Source organism: Balaenoptera musculus, chromosome 14, assembly GCF_009873245.2.
Source record: "Balaenoptera musculus isolate JJ_BM4_2016_0621 chromosome 14, mBalMus1.pri.v3, whole genome shotgun sequence".
NCBI classification, from domain to species: Eukaryota; Metazoa; Chordata; class Mammalia; order Artiodactyla; family Balaenopteridae; genus Balaenoptera; species Balaenoptera musculus.
Genome location: NC_045798.1, coordinates 85,422,773 through 85,428,992, shown reverse-complemented (window position 1 = coordinate 85,428,992; position 6,220 = coordinate 85,422,773). Strand labels below are relative to the sequence as shown.

General features: G+C 38.8%; 1 non-coding gene across 1 annotated transcript; it reads left to right on the top strand.

Annotated features, from left to right (window-relative positions):
* Window positions 1–497: 497 nt before the first annotated feature.
* TRNAA-UGC lies at window positions 498–571 on the top strand. Its single transcript has one exon. It is a non-coding gene; the product is annotated as a tRNA-Ala (tRNA).
* Window positions 572–6,220: the final 5,649 nt, after the last annotated feature.

Genomic DNA, 6,220 nt, shown 5'->3' with positions numbered 1-6,220 from the left:
GAGTTACTCATCACTGGGTTTCTTCCTCATGTATACCTGGTGCACATGCTAATAAACTCTGTTTTTCTCTTGTTCATCTGCCTTTTGTCTGTCTAATTTGCAGTACCCCGTCACGGAGCTTGCAGGAGGAGAGGAGAAAGGCTTTTTTTTTTCCATTTCCTATAAAAGTAACGGGGAAACTACGGACTATCACTAAAATATTTTCTTGCATCTATGAGTAGGAGACCATATAGATAAGACGAATTTTGAAGGGAGATGGTGTTTCATCAGCCCTATAAATAAGGCTTGGGAAGCTAGCAAGATGTTGAGCTATAAAGCAGAAGAGCATTCTGCACTAAAGGTACAAAGTTTATAGGCCCACCAGGAATGCTTAAGAAGTCTCTGTGATGGGAATTTGAAACTATAAGAATCCAGGGCTCTTTCATTCCCTAGGGAGGGATTGTCTAAAGAGAAGTAAATGTACTGACTCATCATCCTATCAACTTCCTCTCAGGGCTGGGGATGTAGCTCAGTGGTAGAGCATATATGCTTTGCATGCGTGAGGCCCTGGGTTCAATCCCTGGCATCTCCACATCCTTCAACCAACAGCTTTGATTTGTTCTTTAGTTTCATTTATTAAATATTGTGACTTCACGATAGGGCATGTCAGTTACACATTAATGTAAATTACAGGTAACATCTTACTATTTTAAATGAACTATGTGAAAAGCTAATGATGTGGTAATATTTTCTTTCAGTATTAATAACATTTTTTATTAATCCAAAATAGAAACCTAGCCTTTCTAACAAATCTTTACTACTCTGTTTGATTCATATATGTCTCTGCTAACATCCAAGTTCTTCTAATAAAACCATATGAATGGTCAGACTGAAATTACCTGCTCTGCTATGGGCATGGCCCACTTAAAGAGTAAAAATACAACAAATATATAGCAGTCATTCCTAAAGTATCAGCACCTGTAATGTCGTTTTAGTATTCACAGCAAAGTTACATATGATAACGGTGCCAGGACTGCCTCTTATGATTCACACATTTTAACGCTATGCTTTATTATCCTAGACAATTACATGATTTAGCTACAGTATAATTCATGGAATTAAAGTAGATTCCTTGAGATCAAGCATTTTGCAGCTATCTCAGTTTCGATCTCCATGTATAAAGGTGTATAGAATAAAAGCTTTTTAAAAAGCTCCTGTATATCTTTGGGGGAGAGGAAGTTGACTCAAACCTCAGGCTAAGTTTTGGGTTTTCCCCACCTACACAAGCGAAACCTATTGACCCCGGACACGGCTAACACGAGCAACGGGAGGTGGTCAATTTTCTGCATGCCACGGAGGACATCGTCGATGGTCATACGGACGCGTGCATTTATTGTTTACTTTCTACTCTGAAGTATTATTCTATTTTGAAGAGTGTTCCGTCTTTTTCTGGGGAAACATTAGTGACATGAATTCGGGTTTGCATGAGGTAATGACAAAATCAAGCGATGTGTCTGGTGAGTCCTCCCTCATTATGGGTCTATTTGAGTCTTTGGTTGTGTACTTTCACCCCCAACATCAGTTGAGTTGTATTTACAGTTCTGGTATGAATAAAATTAAGATAACCCTCGTGATGCCAATCAGCCTTTCTTCTTGGTTGACGTGGGATGATATTTGAGATGAACGAAACTTCAGTTTCTCCTCTGTGGGGCGGGGGAGGGAACATCACCCGAAAGTTGGCATTGATTGCTTTGCTTGTTTGCCTTATGAATAAAACCTACTAGAGATGAGCTATTCATCACTTAATTCGCTAGGATAAATCGAAGCCCTTCAGACCAAAGACATTTTTAATTATGTAATGCAAGGTAGTACATGGGTTCATACTTCAGAGGAATATTAAAAACTCCCTTAACTTATTCACAATCTTTGAGAAGCTAGTAAACGTGAGACAAGAACTAAGCAGTTTCTCTAATTACTAACATCTATCACACATTTTATTGTTTCATTTGAAATAGTATCTCTTCTCGGCATGCTCTCGATGTCAAAGTTCCCTTTCTTAGTACACTGAGATGTTTGGAAAGGGGGAGAAACGTTACATGCGCCAGCTTTGCCCCTGTCACTACCTGCCCAAAGCTGTGTGACAATCCCCGTATTTTCTTGACAGCCTTAACTACATCCTTCTTTTTCTTTCGGCACTTACGTGTGACTAAACTGTCAAGCTCTTGAACTGAAGTCAAATAACTGTTTCAGTTTTTGTATTCTGGAAAATGAGAGGACTGTGGTAGAAGTAAAAGCGGAAACCATAAAACAAATAAACAACTACTGAATGTTTTCTATGCCACAGAGCACTGAAGGGAAAAAAGCATGACATCTAGGTATAGTGATAGTAACAGTGATGGCACCAGAGTTTGCTAGGTGTCTGCCGACTCAGCACTTCACTTACATCATCTCATTCATTCTGTAGAGCATCCTTAGGAGGTAGGTGCTATTTTAAGCCTCATTTTAAAATTGAGGAAACTGGTGAATCAGGGTGCTGAAAAACTGCCTCAGGTCATATGTCTAGCAAGGAATGCAGCCGCTACACAGAAGTGAGAAGCAGTTTGGCTCTGACACTAAACAGCTTTACACTGTTGAGAAATACGCTTGCTTATATGGGTCTCAATTCCTGAGCTTGCACAGAGGAGGTAGTAAATGCTAGAGCAGAGACAGCCTGGGCTTTGTTGCTGGTTGGAGTCTGCACTCAGGATTCTGGCTACATGTCTGGGTAGGTTTTACAGCTACAGTATCCCTCAATAGCTTTATTGCACAGAAAATGGAGGTAACAACACTTACAGGCATTTTGGGGGATTTGAAAAGTTAACATATTTTACAAGCCTTACAGGGTTCCTGATACACTGGCTATCAATAAGTATGAGTTCCTATTCTTTCCTTCTGTCAAATAATAGAAAGATGATATCCAAGGAGTCTTATAATTCTAAAACAATGATTCCAAGACAAGTCGAGGATTTGGAGAATTCAGGAATATAACTGATGATAAAATATATAAGTACATGGAAATGCAAATGATTCCAAAATGCAATATTTTAAGAAAAATAATAGAATTATTCAAATTGGATTCAGAGTATGGTAAGAATGCTTTGCGTTTGAAAAAGTTTGGAACTTATGAACTGAAGAGTTTTGGGAATTTTCCAGGAGTAGGGAGACAGGTCAGATATTGAAGGCTGCGTAGCCTTTTTAAAGAGGTAGAAATGTGTTCACCATCTCCAAAGTGAGAACACATACAGAAGAGGCCAGACAGCGCAAGACTTGTTTAAGAGATCGATGTACCCACACTTGATAGGAGCAGAGAGTTAAAAATGATGCAGAGTCAGAGAGCAGTAAAGGAAACTTTCAATCAAAGTTGGGATGACTGTAAAAGCCGAGGGAATTTGCTCTTGATTCTGGTGATAAAGGAAGTTAAGCATTCAAGGTTAGACTTCATTGCGTCTTGCGTTTTTTCATTTCCTCCTAACTCCTTGATTCTTGTAATATTCAGTTCAGAATCATTCTCTCCTCCAAGATTCTATAGGTCTGCAGCCCGTTGTTCTGTGCACCTCCACTGAACTCTCATAAGCCCCATGCTTCCTTTTATCACAAAACTTACCACACTCGACTATAATTTCTCGGGTATGTCTCCTCTTTCGACTGTGAGCTCCTAGAGAACAGAGATCCTCTCTTCCTCATCTATGTGTTTTTTATAAACCATTTTAGATTTACAGAAAAATTGAGATGATGATAGCCCCCACGTACCCCTACACAGAGTTTCCCTTATTGACATCATACATTATTATGATACATTTATTAAAATTAACAAACCAGTATCAATACATAATTAACGAAAGTCCATAGTTTATTTGGATTTTCTTAGTTTTTATCTAATGTCCTATTTCTGTTCCAGGACCCCATCAAGGACCCAACATTACATTTTGTTGTCCTGTCTCCTTAATTTCTTCTTCAGTGTGACTGTTTCTCAGACTTTCCTTGTTTTTGATGACCTTGACAGTTTTGAGGTCGGGTATATACCAGGAACTGGTCAGGTATATTGTAGGATGTTCCTCTATTGGAATTAGTCTCATGAATAGACTGCTCTTATGGGTTTGGGGAATGAAAAGCACAGAGGTAAAATGCTATTTTCATCACATCATATCAAGGCTATCGACTGTCAAAATACCTTATCATTGTTAATATTGACTTGGTCACCTGGCTGAGTTTCTCAGGTTTCTCTGCTGCATAGTCCCCCACTCCCAGCCTCACCCTTTCTATACTGTGCTGTATTCTTTGGAAGGAAATCACTATGCACAACCTGCACATAAAAAGTAGAGAGTCGGGCTACCCTTCCTGTTGGGTGGAAAACGTACGTATATTATTTTGAATTCTTTGGCACGGGAATTCTCCACCAGTTGTTAATTTATTCAGTCATTTGTTTATCAATAAGTGCTTGTGGTTATTTATTTATATTTTGGGTGGGTCATAATCCAATGCAATTTTATTTATTTTGTTGCTTAAATTGTTCTTGTTTTGGCTACTGGGAGCTCTTTCAGTTGACTCCTGTGTCCTTTGACATACTCCCATCCCCCATGGATGTGTGTTTGTGTGCATGTTTGGCCCTTTCTTACTTTCTGACTCTGCAAGATGTTGCAAGTTCATCTTGTATCTTTCCCGTCTCAATCCTGGAATCGGCCATTTCTCCAAGGAGCTCTGGTTCCCGTTTTTGGAGAAGAGTATTATTAATCAAGATCTGGGAGCTGAATGTGCTTATTGGTACTGATGCATAATCTCTTTGCGATCATCTCACCTGACTGAGCAAGGATATATTTGTGTGTGTACGAACCCGTGTGTATCCGTACATATTTGTATCTGTAACCATCGGTACCCACATTGAGTGAAACATGAGTTCACGCTGAGGTCTCCAACTCTGATGCGTTACCACGTGGATCGTTCTAGCCTCCTCTCCTTGTTTGTCTGTGAAGTCCTGCTCCGACAGCGAAAAATCTCTTTGTCCTTACGTGTTTAATGCCAGTATGCATGCACCAGAATTGTCATGGCAGCATCAGAATTGTGAACCTGTGTATCCCCTTGGAAATCACTTTATCAACTAGAAGACAGTGCTTGCACACAGTACATTTTGCCTTTAGTCTTACAGACTCCACCTATTTCCAACGTTTCTAGGATGAGCACCTCACCCCCATCCCTTGGCGTGAGGATGTTTCATGCATTTGTAATAGAGTTAGATTCTCCCGTCACAGTCTTTCCCAGGATGCCCTAACTGTCCAGTGATTTTCTAACCTGCATGCTTTTGGTTAAGTTCAATAGATTTTGGCAAATGTATAATGTCGTGTATCTACCATCACAGTGTCATACAGAATAGTATAAATTCCCTGAAAATCCCGTGTGCTTTACTTATTCATCCTCCCTATCTCCCCACAGACCCCTAGCAACCACTCATCTTCTTACTGTCTCTATGATTTTGCCTTTTCTGGGATGTCATATAATTGAAATCATGCAGTATATATCCTTTCAAACTGTCCTATTTTATCTATCTATATCTATCTATCTATCATCATCATATTTCTTCATGTTTTCCATGGCTTCATAGCATATGAAAAATTGAAATGAACTATTTCAATTATGGTTTATTTATATAATAGAGTATGTTTTCATCTACAGTGGTTATCATGAGAATGTGAGGCGTTAGGAGGCGCTTGGGTTTTTATTATTTTTAGGTTTTTTTGTTTGTTTGTTTCTGTTTTTGTTACTGAAGATGTGCAGTGCTAGAGTCATGGGCACCTGTAATTCAAGGGTATGAATCAGGGAGTCTGCACATCACTCAAAAGAACATGCAGAACATATATGTACATATACAGACATGTATGCATGGGGTCTGTGTCTTTATTTAATTCAAAGTTACCTTCTTCTAATATCTTATTTATGCTGAAATCACAGTCAAGCTATATTTGACAGTTGTGATAACAAATTAAATGTCTTATACTCTCAAAAATCTGTTATTGAATTAACAATTTCTGGTCTTGATCACTAGAAGAAAGAGCAGCTGCTTATGGTGATTTTGATCTCTGTTTGTTTCAACTTTAATGGTAAAAAGCTTGAATGTGCCCCATCGTTGCTGAAATACACTTATAGAAATAAGTCTGTCTTGAATAACGACATTAAAAAGTCACCCATAAACACCCTTTAGTAAACTGCA